The sequence below is a fragment of the Danio rerio genome, chromosome 20 (assembly GCF_049306965.1).
Source record: "Danio rerio strain Tuebingen ecotype United States chromosome 20, GRCz12tu, whole genome shotgun sequence".
NCBI lineage: Eukaryota > Metazoa > Chordata > Actinopteri > Cypriniformes > Danionidae > Danio > Danio rerio.
Window position 1 is genome coordinate 33112067 of NC_133195.1, and position 16811 is coordinate 33128877.

The 16811-nt window shown below is 34.9% G+C and overlaps 1 long non-coding RNA gene across 6 annotated transcripts in view; it reads right to left on the minus strand.

Moving 5' to 3' along the window:
- Nucleotides 1–16272, minus strand: part of LOC141379295 (uncharacterized) — an 83899-nt gene extending 67627 nt beyond the window's left edge. For 4 of the 6 annotated variants that reach the window (XR_012395839.1, XR_012395838.1, XR_012395841.1 and 1 more), the window contains exons 1-4: nucleotides 16178–16272; nucleotides 11532–11657; nucleotides 10737–10831; nucleotides 690–780 (exon numbers count right to left, since the gene is read on the minus strand). This is a non-coding gene — a long non-coding RNA (uncharacterized lncRNA). The remainder of the gene's footprint in view (nucleotides 1–689; nucleotides 781–10736; nucleotides 10832–11531; nucleotides 11658–16177) is intronic. The other 2 variants (XR_012395842.1, XR_012395840.1) reach the window with 1 other exon arrangement.
- Nucleotides 16273–16811: the final 539 nt, after the last annotated feature.

The window sequence follows — 16811 nt, forward strand, 5'->3', positions numbered from 1 at the left end:
ACAGCTTTTCTGCTGTTACCAGTTTGCCCAGTAGCTCGACATGTACATTGACGGACTTGAGACGCAGTGTTGACTGTGACAACAGGGTTCGAGTTCGGTGAAGACCAGTTCCAGAAAGCAGGTAAGACAAAAGCCAAAAAATAAACAAGTAAATAACACGGTGAGAATGTGGTAAAATCTGAAAACTTGGAAATAACAGGCGAGGACTTTTCTTTTTCTAGAATTTTCTACACTTGTTGAGTTTAGGGAAGGGTGTGGGCGGGTCAATCTGTGCTTTTTAGAACACTTTACGTTGGGTTTAGTGAAGAGGGTGGGTGGTGCATCGGTCGGTTGGTCAGTCAGTTAGTTAGTCAATCGACAACAACCTCTGGTGCATTTACACAAGAACAGCAGGTGCAAATGGCACTCATGAGAGAAATTTGAAATGTGAAAAAGAGTACACAGCAGCCTTTGGTGGATTTGCGAAAACAAAAACTGCAAAAAAAAAAAAAAAAAAACTAGCTCCTGGGACGTATTTCGCTCTCGCCAGAAATGTATATAGGGGTGTGTAATCAGAATGAGCCTGGGTTGGATACAATACAAAAAATATATACATATATATTATTTTGGAGGGGGACATTCCTAATTCACATTGCACTTGCCTACTTTTAATTAACTGACAGACGAATGTGTATGAGATTATAACATACCACTGGTCAAGCTGGCACTCTTCAATGTTGCTCTACATCGAAAGTTCCCCTCATGGCATTTTCAGTCACACTTCTCCTCTTCAGACTCAGCCTGTTAAAAGATAAAATCATCTTACAGAGCCCTTAATAACCACAAGTAAACCTCGAAAACATCTTTATCTTTGTGCTTTCTAATAAAATCAGTCAGAGATACCGTGTTATTTTCTTCAGAAAGGCATCTAATAGACAAGTGAGGTCCTCTCTGGTACCTCTGCGGTCTTATCTGGCGGCCGATCTGTGGACGCTCTGCCCTCTGAAGAAAGGCCATTAATCAGTATTACTTCGCCCGCTGACACTCTCTCACTCACTCATTCAGTCACTTACAGGCCGCTTCATGCCCTCTTCTGCCTTTCCTCAACAATGAATGGACTCAATGAGCCTGTCAGTCACTGTTAAAGGCCAGCCCCAGCACCAGTGTCACCTGGAAAGGTTTCCACATTGACTTCTTTCAGCTCAAAAATGACTTTAATTTCCAGCATCTAAATTGTACTCTTGGATAAACTTTGAAAAGGGGGTCTAATTTCCTCAACAGCGGGTGTTGGAAATGCGATTTGGGTGAGCAGGAGGGAGAGATGTTTGACCTCTGCTGCCACGCTGACTCTGGCTGCGGTCCCGGTAAAGTGGCCCTGACACTGATGCTGACGGGTGGCTGAATATGTGAGTGAGTTTAATAGGAATTTCAAGACCAGCATCACACCATGTCAATCATGAGCTTATATGAGGTGCATTTGGAGCACTGACATTTGGCTGATGTGTGTAAGGGAGGCAAATATGTACTGGGCCAAGGTTAAATTAACCCTTATAGCATGTTTGGATTTTGGGTCTACAATTTTTATGGTATGGGTCAAACTGACTGTAAAGGCCATTTCACACAAGACTCGATAAGCAGTGAAATCGGTGCATGGTGGCCGCTTTCAAAGTGGAAGCAGTTTGTGCATTAGATGTAGTGTGAAATATTGACATCATTACCGATATTTTTATGTCAAAAATTATATACATATACAGTTAAGGTCTGAATTATTAGCCCCCTGTTAATTTTTCCCTTATTTTTGTTTAAGATAGAGAAGATTTCAAATCTTCAACACAAAAAAATCAACACATTTAATAACTAATTTCTAATAACTGATTTCTTTGATATTTGCCATGATGACAGTAAATAATATTTTACTAGATATTTTTCGAGACACTAGTTTTAACTTAAAGTGACATTTAAAGGCTTAAATAGGTTAATTGGGTTAACTGGGCATGTTAGGGTAAATTAGGCAAGTCAATGCATGTCAAAACAATGATTTATTCTTTAGACAATCGAGAAAAAAAATAGCTTATAGATAATAATTTTGACCTTAAAATGGCTTTCAAAAAATTAAAAACTGCTTTCATTCTAACCGAAATAAAACAAATAAGAATTTCTCTAGATGAAATAATATTTTCGGAAATATTGTGAAAATTGTCTTGCTCTGTAACACATAATTTGGGAAATATTTAAAAGAGAAAATGAAATTCAATATATATTCTAATATTGGAATTTTTTTTTACATTGCAATGTTTTTTTTTTTGCTGATTTGTATTGCGATATGAATACAATTTCACCAGATAGCCTATTTGAAAAAAAAAAATCATTAATTTAGACTGATTCACATTATTCTAGAAGATTATGGGGATTATTCTGGATTAGAACAATAATTATTCCTTCGATTTATATAGCGCTTTTCTGGGCACTCCAAGTGCTTTACACATAGAGGGGAATCACCTCATCCACTACCAGTGTACACCATCCACCTGGATGATGCGACGGCAGCCGTTTAACACCATACCACACACCAGCTGATTGGTGGAGAGGAGACGGAGTGATGAATCCAATTATGATTTGGGGAGGGTTAGGAGGCCTTGATGGATAGAGGCCAGTGGGCAGATTTGGCCAGGATGCCAAATAATCTTTTTCGAAGGACATCCTGGGATTTTTAATGACCACAGAGAGTCAGGACTTCGGTTTAACGTCTCATCCGAAAGACGACGCTCAATGAGCAGTATAAAGTCCCTGTCACTATACTGGAGCATTAAGACCCACACAGACTGCAGATTGGGCGCCATCTGCTGGCCTCACTTACACCACCACCACTTCCGGCAGCAACCTAGCTTTCCCTTCTGGTCTCCCTTCCAGGTACTGGCTGGGCGCAACCCTGCTTAGCTTTAGTGGGCGACTATATGAGACTGGCAGACAGCTAGCTGCCATTATTGTTGGGAAGATATAAATTAAATATTTTACGTCACAGTATTCAGGTACATTACTAATGCTAATTATGCAGGTAAGAATTAAATGTAAAAAAAAAAAAAAAAAAAAAAAAAAAACACCACATAGTATTTATTGATTAAATAATTCAATGAATGCATCTTTATTAGAGTTACAAACATTTAAATTTCATGTGCCTGAATAATTTAAATTGTCATGCCTGAATGCTTACACCAGGGGTGTCCAAACTCGGTCCTGGAGGGCCAGTGTCCTGCAGGTTTTAGCTCATCTTGCCTCAACACTTCTGCAATAATGTTTTTAGAAAGCTTAGTAAAAGCTTAAGTTGCTAGCCCAGGTGTGTCTGATTGTGGTTGGAGCTAAACTTTGCTGGACACTGGCACTCCAGGATTAAGCTTGGGCACCCATGGCTTACACAGTCACTGGCCTTAAAAAAAAGGAAACGATAAACCTTCACTCCATTATAGTTAAACTCTTCAGTGAATCCAAAAATCTTCGTTCTGAACTGTGGCTCCTGGTAAACTATAATCCCATTGTATAAATTCAACATTGCACATTATGCGCTGCGACTATTGCGAAAGTGCACATTGCAATAGCTATACTGAAACATCATATTGTGCAGCCATATATATGTATGTAAGGGATAATCAATAGCTTGTCTTCCGATTTTAAATGCACAACATGGAGGCAAAGAACCACTCTGCACTCAGCGGAAGCCTCCACAAAGTCCATTATAAAACATAACAGACTTTTTGCACTTATTTGCATTTTTACCTGGCAAACTAACATGTGTGCTCTCAAGCTTCTATGCTCTGGAATTTGTATTAATTCGTGAGCTTTTAAATGGATCATACAGTTCTGGAAAATCCATAAAAAAGATTAAAAACAGTCTGTCCAAAATGTTTATTATGAGCTCTTTTTTTATTTATTATGAGAACTTTTTTCACCTTTTATGCTGTTTTTTTATGTAATTTAGCCAGCATTATTGTAGTATTTTTTATATTTGCGTTTATTTTTTTATATATACGGCTAGCAATCCCAAAAGCAAAGGTTTGATTCCCAGCAAACGATCATGCTTGGACCTGTGGCAAAACTGTCTAAGGCCTATACTCAATTCTATTTTTTGTTATCCCTGTGAAGGGGTGAAGTGTGAAGGGGAAGGGCTTCAAATTTTACCCCTAAGAAACGGGACAGCGCTACACCTGCACAGGTAATCATGTCATTGCGATGTCTTCCTTTATATAAGATTTTTATCTTATATAAAGTAATCTTATATATAAAGTTATTTTTTTAGATCTACTTTATATAATATGTTTTGGTATTGATTATCAGGAAATCTCTAAAGGCAGAGATATCATCGTTATCATGACGATATAATGCATCGATAAGATCACAACTGTACTGTGCATTTAAACCGTGGAAAACAAACACCGTGAAAAGGTCATTCCCAGTCGCTACTCTTTTCTGACAAGTCATTTGAGTGTCATCAAGTGACAGATGTGAAAGTATGTTGTCGAAACACTATACAGGAGTTATTATTATAGATTATAGATAGCGAAATGTATCTTTTTAATCGTTTTTTTAAAAAGCATGACGGTAACCACGAACACCGTTGCGGCTGTATTAAAACATATGCTTGTTTGTTGTAAAAATTTGTAGTAATGACAAAAATTTATTTGTTCATCTATTTACTTCTGTGTGCAGCCATGCTGCCATTGTAGCTGGTGTATTCTTGGAAATTTTCGTACCCCTTGGTTTCGAGTGTGGTCCTAAAACATTTCAGTTTCGAGAGCTATCCAGCCCCTCCCCTTAGCTCTACACCTTCAAGGTAAAGAAAATTGGGACACCCCTACCCCTTCACGGGTAAGAGGAAGGGATAAGGGGTAGTATTGAGATTGGGCCTAAATTTCCCATACCACCCTTCACACCTGTGATCCAGTTTATGTGTATTTATGTGAACTTGTGTGAACTTTTAAATGATACTGGAAAAAAACAGCACATCATTAATTCAACATGACTGAATTATGTTTGTCTTTTAGCTCTTAACAGTTCACTATTACAAAATAAAGGTTCTTAATTGGCAGCAATGGTTCCTTGAAGAAACTTTAATATCCATACAATTTTTTTCATTCCCCAAAAGGTTTTTTATAGTGCTGTTGTGTTTGGGCTCGTTTAAATCGAGACAGCATGCTAAGTGATATATTAAAGCTTATTTACATTTACTAAATATTGTACATGTATTTTTGAAGATTTTTAGGCATACATTTCTGAAGATTCGATTTTTTATGGATCAAACTGACCTACAACACAATATAAGGCTTCATCACCATGATGTCATTGCTTTAAACACATATAGGAGTCTGGACAGAGGCAATATGCAGAACAACATCTTTAAAGCCTCCCTCGATGAATCCATCATACAAACTGACTTTTCAGAACACCAAAAATGCAAATGTCCAAACATCCATCAGAAAAAGCACTGATTTGCATTGCCGTTGGAAATAGCAGTGCAGTCTGATCAGCACATGAGCCTTTTTTTAAGACAAAGATTCACTGTATGACCCAAACAATCGTCTGTCTGATCTAGTTATGATGAGATGAATGATTTACGGTGGTCTCCACACCCCATATAAAATGAAAGAGGGAGAAATACTAAAAAGCAAGACTCTGGCAAGGTTGAGAGGACTCCCTGTAAGTGCTGAATTAATTTATGACTCTATCTGAGCTAGAGCAGAGCTAAAATATTCGCTTCGCAGCACTGATTTTCTTGCCGTCTGTCTAAAGCAGTGTCTGCGAGCCTGTGAATTAGCATCGGTGCTTAAAGGTGTTCACACACACATACTCATCCCGTTAGCATGTATATCTGCCCCCCTGATGAGTGCAGACAGGCAGTTTTGGAGACTTGTTTCAGCTGCTTGGCTGCTCTCGTCTCAGTCTTGGCATTGAACTTGGGAGTATGTGGAGTCTACGAGACTACATCAAACTGAAAATGCATATTATTTTATAAGCAGAAAAGAGACTAAATTTGCTTAAAGTGACTAGTTTAATGTTTCAAATAACCTTTGTGAAAATAAAAAATGTACAAAATGCTGGTGAAAATAAATATTCTTTTGTTATTCAGTGTAACAGATATACGTAAAAATTAAACAATTCAGATCTGTACATATCTGTACACATTAAAATCCTCTTGCTGACAGACAGGTAGTGGTTTGAAGAATAGTGGCAAGGTATATAAAGATTTGAAATGACAATTAATTAGCATTGTTTGACTGCACTGTGGTACTTGAAATGGTACATAATATGCTAGACATTTTTGTATATAATTAATTGTTTGCCTTTTGTTAATCATAATGAAACCAATGGTGATTTTTTTTCTTTGTATTTTTAAAAATAAACCCATGTACAATAAATGTTTAAAAAATATAAAGAAATATGATGCTTGAAAACCCTTTTTTATTATACGCCAGTTAAACGAAAGGAATGGACATTAAATATTAATGTTATCTTAAGCTTTCTGTCAATTACTTACAAAACAAGGAACGTCTCACAAATGAACAAAAATCTCAAATTCATGTAAGTGCTAAGATTTTCTTGCTTTAACCAGTGAACTCCAGAACACTCAGGGATAAATGTAAGAAAGCGGGTGGTTTCTTTACAAAAGTAGGCTACACATTGATACCTATAGGGTTCATATTGGTACTTCAAATGTACTCAATATGTCCTAAAAATATGAAGAGGTATAGTGGGCGACGCAGTGGCACAAGAGGTAGTGCTGTCGCCTCACAGCAATAAAGTCGCTGGTTCAGGCCTCGGCTGGGTCAAATGCTGTTTCTGGGAGGAGTTTGCACGTTCTCCCCATGTTTGCGTGGGTTTTCTCCCGGTGTTCTGGTTTCCCCCACAGTCCAAAGACATGCATTACAGGTGAACTGGGTAGACTAAATTGTCTGTAGTGTATAATTGTGAATGTGTGTATGGGTGTTTTCCAGAGATGGGTTGCAGCTGGAAGGGCATCCGCTGAGTAAAACAAATGCTAAATAAGTTGGCGGTTCGTTCCGCTGTGGCGACCCCAGATTAAAAAAGGGACTAAGCCGAAAAGAAAATGAATGAAAGAATGAATGAATGAATGAAAGAATGAATGAATGAATGAAGAAGTATACTTTATGTACTTTTTAGATACCTTTAAGATACCAATATGGACCCTCTAGGTATGTGTACCATTTTCTAAAGCAACCATCCCAGTGGCAGTAATCATACACCTTTTCTGAAAGTGTTTTTACTGCAGTTCATATATTTGTTGTTGAGTCACGTGTTGAGCATATTTATTTTAGTTTATTATAACAGTTGATAGTTGTACTGTAGTAGCAACTTTGAGTTGCCAGGTGGTGCTAATGAGCAACTTGTACTTGTGTTAAACAGAATAAACTGAATTTTGGATTTAAAAACTTTCAGGTTAAACACAAACCCCATGTTTTGTTGGACAAATGCAGAAAAATTACCTGCTATGGATTTATTTTATGACAGTTTTATCTTGTTTAACTATACATCACAGTGTTTCAGACCAACTGTCTTTAAACAAACAATATAGCACTACTTTTTGTACTCAATTTAGCCACTAACAAACCAAAATTATTAAGTATTAAAGTATTTTTAAGCTGGTTTATGGTGAGTAAAATAATGTTGATTAATTGATTGACTGATTTAAAGAAATAAACAAGAATTTCATTCATGAAAAGTTTAAGAAAAATCAAAAAAAATATTCAAACAAATATTTAAACTAAAATCAGTTTTTGAAATAGTGGGTGACATGGTGGCTCAGTGGTTAGCACTGTCGCCTCACAGCAGTAAGGTCGCTGGTTTGAGTCCCACCTGGATCAGTTGGCATTTCAATGTGGAGTTTGCATGTTCTCCCCGTGTTCATGTGGGTTTCCTCTGGGTGCGCCGGTTTTCCCCACAGTCCAAAGACATGCGGTACAGCTGAATTGAATAAACTAAATTGCCCATAGTGTATGTGTGTGAATGAGTCTGTATGGATATTTCCCAGTACTCGGTTGCAGTTGGAAGGGCATCCGCTGTGTAAAACGTGCTAAATAAGTTGGTGGTTCTTTCAACTGTGGCAACCCCTGATAAATAAAAGGACTAAGCTGAAGGAAAATGAATGAATGAAATAGTGCTACTTCAAATATGACAGTACTGTATTGGATTTCTGATGAAACAAATGAAGTTTTGGTATAAAAAAAAGACACAATTATGTATTCTGAATGTCAAACCTATCAAATCCAAGCAAATAATTGCAATTAACTCAGTAGTCTTTAAATCTTAGCTCGCTCTGTCTTTTCATTTTTTTCTCCCTTTCTTAACAAACACCGCTTTAAGTTGTTTGGGCACTGATAAGCTAAGCCGTTCCCCAGCGACTCGCCGTGGCATTGAATGAGTCTGGTTCCAATACATCCCCTGCCCAGCCAATCAATCACTGGCAAGCACTGCAAACTAATCATTTATTGATGGCACGGCACAGCCATGAATTTCTAATAGCATTCGTCTTATTTAACAGTCCAGATCAAACAGAGAAAATCCAAACATGCTGGAAGGGAAGGGTTCAGAAAAAGAAAAAAAAAAGAGTTAATTCCTGAGCATATCCTTCTTTTTGGCAGCTAACCGACAGAAATTGATGGAGAGGGTTGGTGAAATAGAGAGGAGGGCAAGGTGGAGGCAGAAAACCAGTTTGTGTGTGTGTGCGTTTCTGCGTATGTATTACGGATATTACAAATCTGAATTTCATGGAGCGTTTCATATCAGATCAGGGCATCTAGGTGAAATGATTCTCTCCCTTGGGTGATGAGAAGTAGATTTATAGATTTGCTGGGTTTTTTTTTTTAGCTTTTTTAATTCATCAATGCGTATTGACACTACTGGCCAAAAGTTTGGGATCAGTTTTTTATGTTTTTATAAGAAATATATTCTGCTCACCAAGACTGCGTTTATTTGATCAAATATACAGTAAAAGCTGTAACTGTGAAATGATATCACAGTTTAAAATAATGTTTAAAATTTCATTTTTTTCCAGTGAATTTTTTTAGTATCATTACTCCAGTCTTCAGTGCCACATGATCCATTTATTCATTTTCCTTAAGCTTACTCCCTTATTTAGAAATCATTCATACATGATTTTCTTATGAATATAACTTTGTGCTTAGAAACATATATATTATACAGTTTTTTAAATATTTATTTTTAAATTAAATTTACTATAAATGTATTTCTTTTATAAATAAATTAGATTTACATTATAAATCTCTTAACTTTTGAACAATTTAATAGGTCCTACATTAGTAAAAAAAAAATATTTTTGGAAAATATGAAGCAGTCTAGCTGTTTTTAACACTGATCATAATATGTTTCTTGATTAATTTTATGATCATATAGGTAGATAGATAGATAGATAGATAGATAGATAGATAGATAGATAGATAGATAGATAGATAGATAGATAGATAGATAGATAGATAGATAGATAGATAGATAGATAGATAGATAGATAGATAGAAATGTGTTGAAAAAAATCTTACCTCCATTAAACAGAAATTGGGAGAAAAATAACCATAACAGTCCAAAAAGCTGCAACCCATCAATGGGAAACACCCATACACTCTCATTCTCTCACACACACACATACACACTATACGGACAATTTAGTTTACCCAATTTCCCTATTGCGCATGTCTTTGGACTGTGGGGGAAACCGGAGCACCCGGAGAAAAACTACGCAAACACTTTGAGAAAATGCAAACTCTACGCAGAAATGCCAATTGACCCAGTTGAGGCTTGAATCAGCGACATTGCTACCATATACGTGTATATATATACAGTTGAAGTCAGAATTATTAGCCCCCCTGAATTATTAGACCGCTTGTTTATTTTTTCCTCAATTTCTGTTTAACGGAGAGCAGATTTTTTCAACACATTTCTAATCATAATAGTTTTAATAACTCTTAAAGTAAGTAAAGCTTAAAGTAACATTTAAAGGCTTAACTAGGTTAATTAGGTTAACTTGGCAGGTAGGGGTAATTAGGCAAGTTTTTGTATAACAGTGGTTTGTTTAGTAAATTATCGAGAAAAAATATAGCTTAAAGGGGCTAATAATTTTGTCCCTAAAATGGCGTTTAAAAAATGAATAACTGCTTTTATTCTAGCCGAAATGAAACAAATAAGACTTTCTCCAGAAGAAAAAATATTATCTAACATATTGTGAAAAATATTTTAAAAAGAAGAAAAAAATGTGAAGGGGGCTAATAATTCTGACTTCAACTGTATATATATATATATATATATATATATATATATATATATATATATATATATATATATATATATATATATATATATATATATGTGTGTGTGTGTGTGTGTGTGTGTGTGTGTGTGTGTTTCTCAATGATCATGTAACACTCAAGACTGGAGTAATGTTGCTGAAAATTCACCTTTAAATCACATTAACAAATTTGTATATCACAACATTACAGTATGAACTGTAATAATAGCGGAAGCATATCTTAATATAGCTTCAGATTAATTTTTACTGTCCATTCAATGATGAAGTTTATAGTTGAGCTCACCTTAATTAGGATTGAGAGAGAGTGTGATTCAGAGTGTCTCTCTCAGTTACAGTCTGTTGGGGCTGCTGGATCACACACTGAGACAAACAGTGACAGACAGAACGGAGCTCATGCAAAGACAACAGATGCACACAAGTCTCACATTACCTGTGGGTCAGTGGAGGTTTGTTGGGCCTCTGTCGCCTCCTGCTGGTTAGTATCCATCAGTGTATGAGCCTAGTACACAGGAAAGTGTGACAGTTCTGTAAAAGAATTTCATACGGTCTAAAGTTAGACATTTTCCACTTATAACTAAGAATAAATCTATTAAACATTCAAGCATACATTTAAACAAACATTATTCCCATAACGTATCTTGCATTCTCAAACAAAATCTATAGTAAAACAAATATTCAAGTTAAATAATAATAATAACAACACCATATCAATAAAGAAAAAATAAATGATATATCATTATTATATATATACAAATTCTGAAAGCATAATGCATAGTTGTGCTTCGAGTTTATGATTTGTGATAAAATTAATCATGCCCAAAGGAACAAGCATATTTGGCTGAGTTGTCATTAAAAGATATCCTAATTGCATGCACAAATAAGAGGATGGATGTAATATTAATAACTGATTTAACTTGTGGTCAATGTAGTATATGCTTTTTCCTATAAGCTTGATTTTCTTTGCATTTTTTAAGCGTAGTAAAATGTAACTTGTAGTTGAGAGTTACCCCATTATAAGCAAAGGATTTTGACAGATAAAAACCTTAACCAAGTCTTTTATGTCTTAAGAACTTTACATCTAAAAACTTTAAAATTAATTCATAATAAAAAAGACAAACTCATCTGTGATGGTAAACCTTCTTTTTTTTCAAGCAAGAACTGAGTGTGCAAAAATAAGCTGTAATATTTCACTGTAATAAAGATGCATCAGATATTTCACACTGACCTTTTCTCAAAGCAAAGTGCTGAGTGTGCAGTTCAGGCCCCTTTGTCATTTAAGCTCAGCCCAACAAACACTTGTCTTCCTTCACAGCAAAGAGCCTTCTGTCTATGTGTGTGTGTGTTCATGTGTCTGCATGAATGAGCATAATATACTGTAATTAATCACAATGCAGCCTGTTTGACTGCAGAGAAATGAGAGATGTCTGCTGCTGTCTACATCTCCACATGCTCAGGCTGTTCAAGGACATTTAGAACTATGAGGACCATAAACATACTCATTTTTTTACACTTTGGTTATTTTGTTTTTGGTCATTACAAATAAATAATTAATAAGAAGAAGAATAAAAAGGAAAAACAAATAATGCCAATGCCGACAAAACACAGGTGAAATGTTTAACTATCTTGAAATAATTAATCCAAAACAAAGTGTAGCTGTTAAGTGACTCATTCTCACATCGTGTCCTAACACCATGTGATGCAAGCAATTTGGCTGTGCAAATAAGACAGAAACATTTAAATACCACAGACACAGAGAAGAGCAGAATTGTGAACTGCAATTCCAACATAAATGTAAAGTTTAACATTTTACAAAAACTAATATTATTAATACTATCCTATTCACAGTTCACTGAAAAAAAATTATTCATTGGATTTACAAAATTCGTATAAGGTAAGTAGTTTAATTTAAATAAACAAACAAATAAACAAGTTGAATATTACTAAATTTGCTTGTTTAAATTCAGCCCATATAAATTGTTTGCAAATTCAATAAATATTTTTCAGTGCTCTAATGTTCATGTTTATTTACCAGTGCTTTCAGTAGGGCAGTAAACGTCATGTAAATGGTGTTCACAGTCACATTAGTAGCATTCGATAGGTTACTGAGCACATAACCAACACCTGAGAAGATCATTGTCATAGTAGTTTATGCTGTTGTTCAGCTGTAAAATCATAGAAACCATTTCTGAAATAATAATTCTGTGCATGCCATCATGGATTGTTAGGATAAAACTCCTTTTAACAAGGAAAAGATAGCTTTTATCATCTGTCGCATTGTCGCAACCTGTGTCGTCAGGACACGTTGTCAGGCTGACCTTTTTTTCTGCAACTGAAACTATGGCAAAGACTATATAATACCTAAGACTTGTCACTCATATAGTTCATTTTGAACGGGTAACAATGTAATGTCGATACGGCAGATCTACTGAACGAAGGTCTGCTTTCTAGCAAAGAAGCCACCCACACGGAAAGAACTTATATGAACATATGTTTTAATATAGGTTTTGATATAGGTTTTGAACATGTGACATATACAAAATTGGCTTAATTTTCCTAAATTATATGTACATAAATGTACATATATGTGCACATATCTGTACATATAATATTGGAAAACGGCCAATTTTATATATGTCACATATATTCAAAACCTATATCAAAACCTATATTAAAACATATATGTTTATGTAGGTTCTTTCCATGTGGGATGAATATGGAAGTGACTTGAAATTGGAAAAAAGGCTTGATTGACAAAATAAAAAAAAGACAAACTATTGTGTTATACATTTCGCTCTTTTCCACAACCTTAGAGAAAGAATTGACCTTGTAAATGATTCAGGAAAATATGAAAAACATCACAGTTTTTATCTCCTCTCACTTATTTGCCATTGTTAAATTCCATAAAATGCCAACTACATATGATACCAATTTCAAGTGTTCACGCACATACATAAGTTTTTGCACTTTTGTTGTTGTTGTTCTTGGTTATTGTTATTATCATGTATGACAGTTGGCAAAGTGAGATATATTAGCTATATAGGAGACATATCTTGTATGTACATATAGGGCTTATATGTGGATATAAAGAAGCAATACAGTATACATATATGGCCTTTATATGCACATATATGCACCTCAATTTTGCCTATATGTGGCATATACACACATATTTACAGCATATTATCATATATGTGCATATATACTGCATATAGGTTTCATATATGTGCATATATCCTCATATAGGTTCTTTCCATGTGGGCAAAGCCAATCATTGATCACTAGTCTGATGATTCTCCAGGGAGGGGCTCGGTTCAGTCCACCCAGATATGAAACCTATGGGGTTGCCAAAATGCAATACTTTCCTCACATACATGATAAATATATCCACAAAAAACTTGAAATCTCTCATTTAAAATGAATTAATTACACTTGAAAACAAATGTTCTCTGCGAAGGACTGGATTTTCGAATGGATATTTCCTGAAGGATAGAGTAACCGATATTCTTCCTTAAGTCTTAATGATTATTTATAATGTTGAGTTGTGTTTAAGAGCCTAGATTATATGCTGACCTTAGTGTCATCCCTTTTCAGAGTAAACTGGAATGATATGTGTGTCATTGCTGTTTCTGTAGGCCAATTTATTTGTTCTCAGCATCTTCAGGCCCATTAAAGAGAGCATACATTTTAGACCTCCCAAGTGGAACTGGACGTTTGATGCTACTTTAACGGCTGTCTCTAGATCTGAATAATACCGTGTGACAGAACTAATGCTTTTAAATGATTCAGTTATAAGAGAAGCTGTCTTTGTATTAGTCTGCTCTGCTATGTATATTTGACCAGTTTTGATAAGATGACTGAGAGCACAAGAAACAACCTTGAAAATAAAACAGTCTGTGCTTTGTGTATGTGTTCTACCCCACCTCTGTGTACCTATTTGGAAATTGTCTATCTGTATTTTAACCAATCAGTTTAAAAAAAGCTATATGTATGACGCAGTTAGTGACGTATGTTAGATTATGATTGTTATTGATTTGAGATTGTATAAGCAGAGCAGCCTACGAACTGAGTACTAAAGCGGCTTCTGCAGATGAAACTGTAAATTATCTTCAGTAAACGTTCTTTAAATGAATCTCTGACTCCAGGTCTTCTTAATCTGACACAGTGGTCATTTTTGGTTTAAAACTGTAATTTCCCCGACATTTTGTTTTGTAATATGTATGAAAATAACACAAGAGACTGTCTGACTTCAAGAATTCCCGCCTCCAGATCCTTTAACCCAGATCACATGACAGCAACTACTTGAATGCCCAAAAACTTGTAAACAAAAAGGTTGTCATTTTGGTAGAAGATTTACTGTCAAAGTAGAAATTACTTTAAAAGACGGGAGAAAATTATTCAGAGCATAATAATAAAGGCTATTTCTTGATATTCGTTTATGTGATCTGGTCACATCCATCGCCAAAAGTACTGATCCAATTCATTTTCACATATCTTGTAAAATATAGCTAAAATGTGTTTTTGATTCATCTCTTCAGGCCGGTATATGATTCTGACAGTATGATAATCTTGGATAAAAATATCAAGGTTTTACAGTATTGTGATTACTGCTCTAAAATAACTTCTTTTTAAAGGTCTGGGTAAAAACGAAAACTTTTTCCCCTTTGAACACAATATGTATTCATTCTGAAAAAAACATTTAAAAATTTTTAAACAGTAAACATGTCAGGCTAAATTAATCATTGACTTGTGCTGTCTTCATTAGTTTCAAAAACAGATTTCTTTACAACTTAAAATAGGCATCTTTGGATATTTTTTCTACTGCAGATACTGTTGTCATAAAAAACTAAGAAACACATTTAAAAAAATGTTACATATAATTGTTTGGTGGTTTTAAAACCTTGACTTTTTCAAACCGGGGTATACCTTGAAACCCGTTATGGCCCATGCCTAATGGTAGGTTCATAGTTTGGTTGACAGGTTGACATCTATTGCATTCTTTAGAAACAGCCGTAATGGAAGTTGGTGTCATGGTCTTGTTCTGTTCAAGTGAGTATGCACAATAGCTAGAACAATCTAATGAATGTATTTTTTATTTTATTTTTTGTCATGGTTTTAACTTTTAGAAGCAAAATCAAATATACTGTTAAACTTTACATGTTTCCCACAGATGGGTTGCAGCTGGAAGGGCATCTGCTGCGTGAAATATATGCAGGATATGAATGAATGTTAAATTTTACTGGTATAGTATGCTAAAAACACACAGTAGACGAAGTGGATCAAAAAAAGATTTTCAAAATTGAATGGGGATTGTTCAATAGTTTTAAGACAACTTTTATAGATGGCTTTAATCGTTGACTACTATATGTATATTTGAGCAATATCACACCAGCATCAGTGTGACATGATTGTATATTACTAGCACTGCAGTGATGAATGCGTACTGTGACATTGCGTTTAGACAAAAGATCGACGGAAAAGTAGTGTAAATAAAAATAAAAAAAACACGGAGAGTCCGAAAAACTCTTATGTGAGGGAACTTTCTTACACTTTATTTTACTATCCACTATAGCAGACCTCCTAAACAAGGAAAGCTGTAGCTAATTTAAAAACGTCATTATAAACTAGTATGTGAATATTTTCCCTTGCATGATTTAGAGTATTAAGTGATGACAAAACAGAGGATCTTGCTCACATATCAAGATTAAAAGGCCGAAAGGCGTAAATCAACATCCTGTATTTCTGTCACATCCAAGTATTCACAAACAATAACCCCATAAAGGTCAAGCCAAAACAAACCCTACAACATTACTATAGTATAAATAAAGAAATACAACATATTAAAGAAAGAAGTCGGCTTAAAGTGTGATTTACCTGTTCTGTAACGTGTTTTAGCAGATATTAATATAAAATATTCTTACAGGAAACGCGTTTGCTCCTTTAGCCTGAAAGGCTGATTGCCACCTAACGGTGAAATAATGTAACGTCAGCCGTTAATAACATTTTATGAGGTGGTTTATAAAACAAAGCAATTTTAATAATTAGCCTGCTACTTCAATTGAAATCAAATGTCATTTACTGAACAGTAACATTTAACAAACAACAATATAAAGTGTTCATGGAGCTTCATGTGCTTACAGTTGATACAATGAAGTCACATTTTTTTACAATATTTTTGGTTATTTTTCTGGATGTAGGGTCTTGAAACGACATTAAAGCGAGTAATAATAATTATATATATATATATATGTATATATAATTTTGATTCTGGGGGGAACTAATCCTTTGATATGGTGTTATTGCTTGTAAAAGTACACTTCTCACTCTGATTGTAATGAAAATAAATGCAAATTGCAGTTTCTCAAATATAAGTGTCTCACTATACAAAGCAAGATGTAAACAGACTGTAAAACCATTCTTATGCATTCAATGTGCTGCAACAATCTGCAGTGGAATGGTTTTATGAACTGTATGCCCTGCCATTTCTTCTGCATGAATGTGAACTATT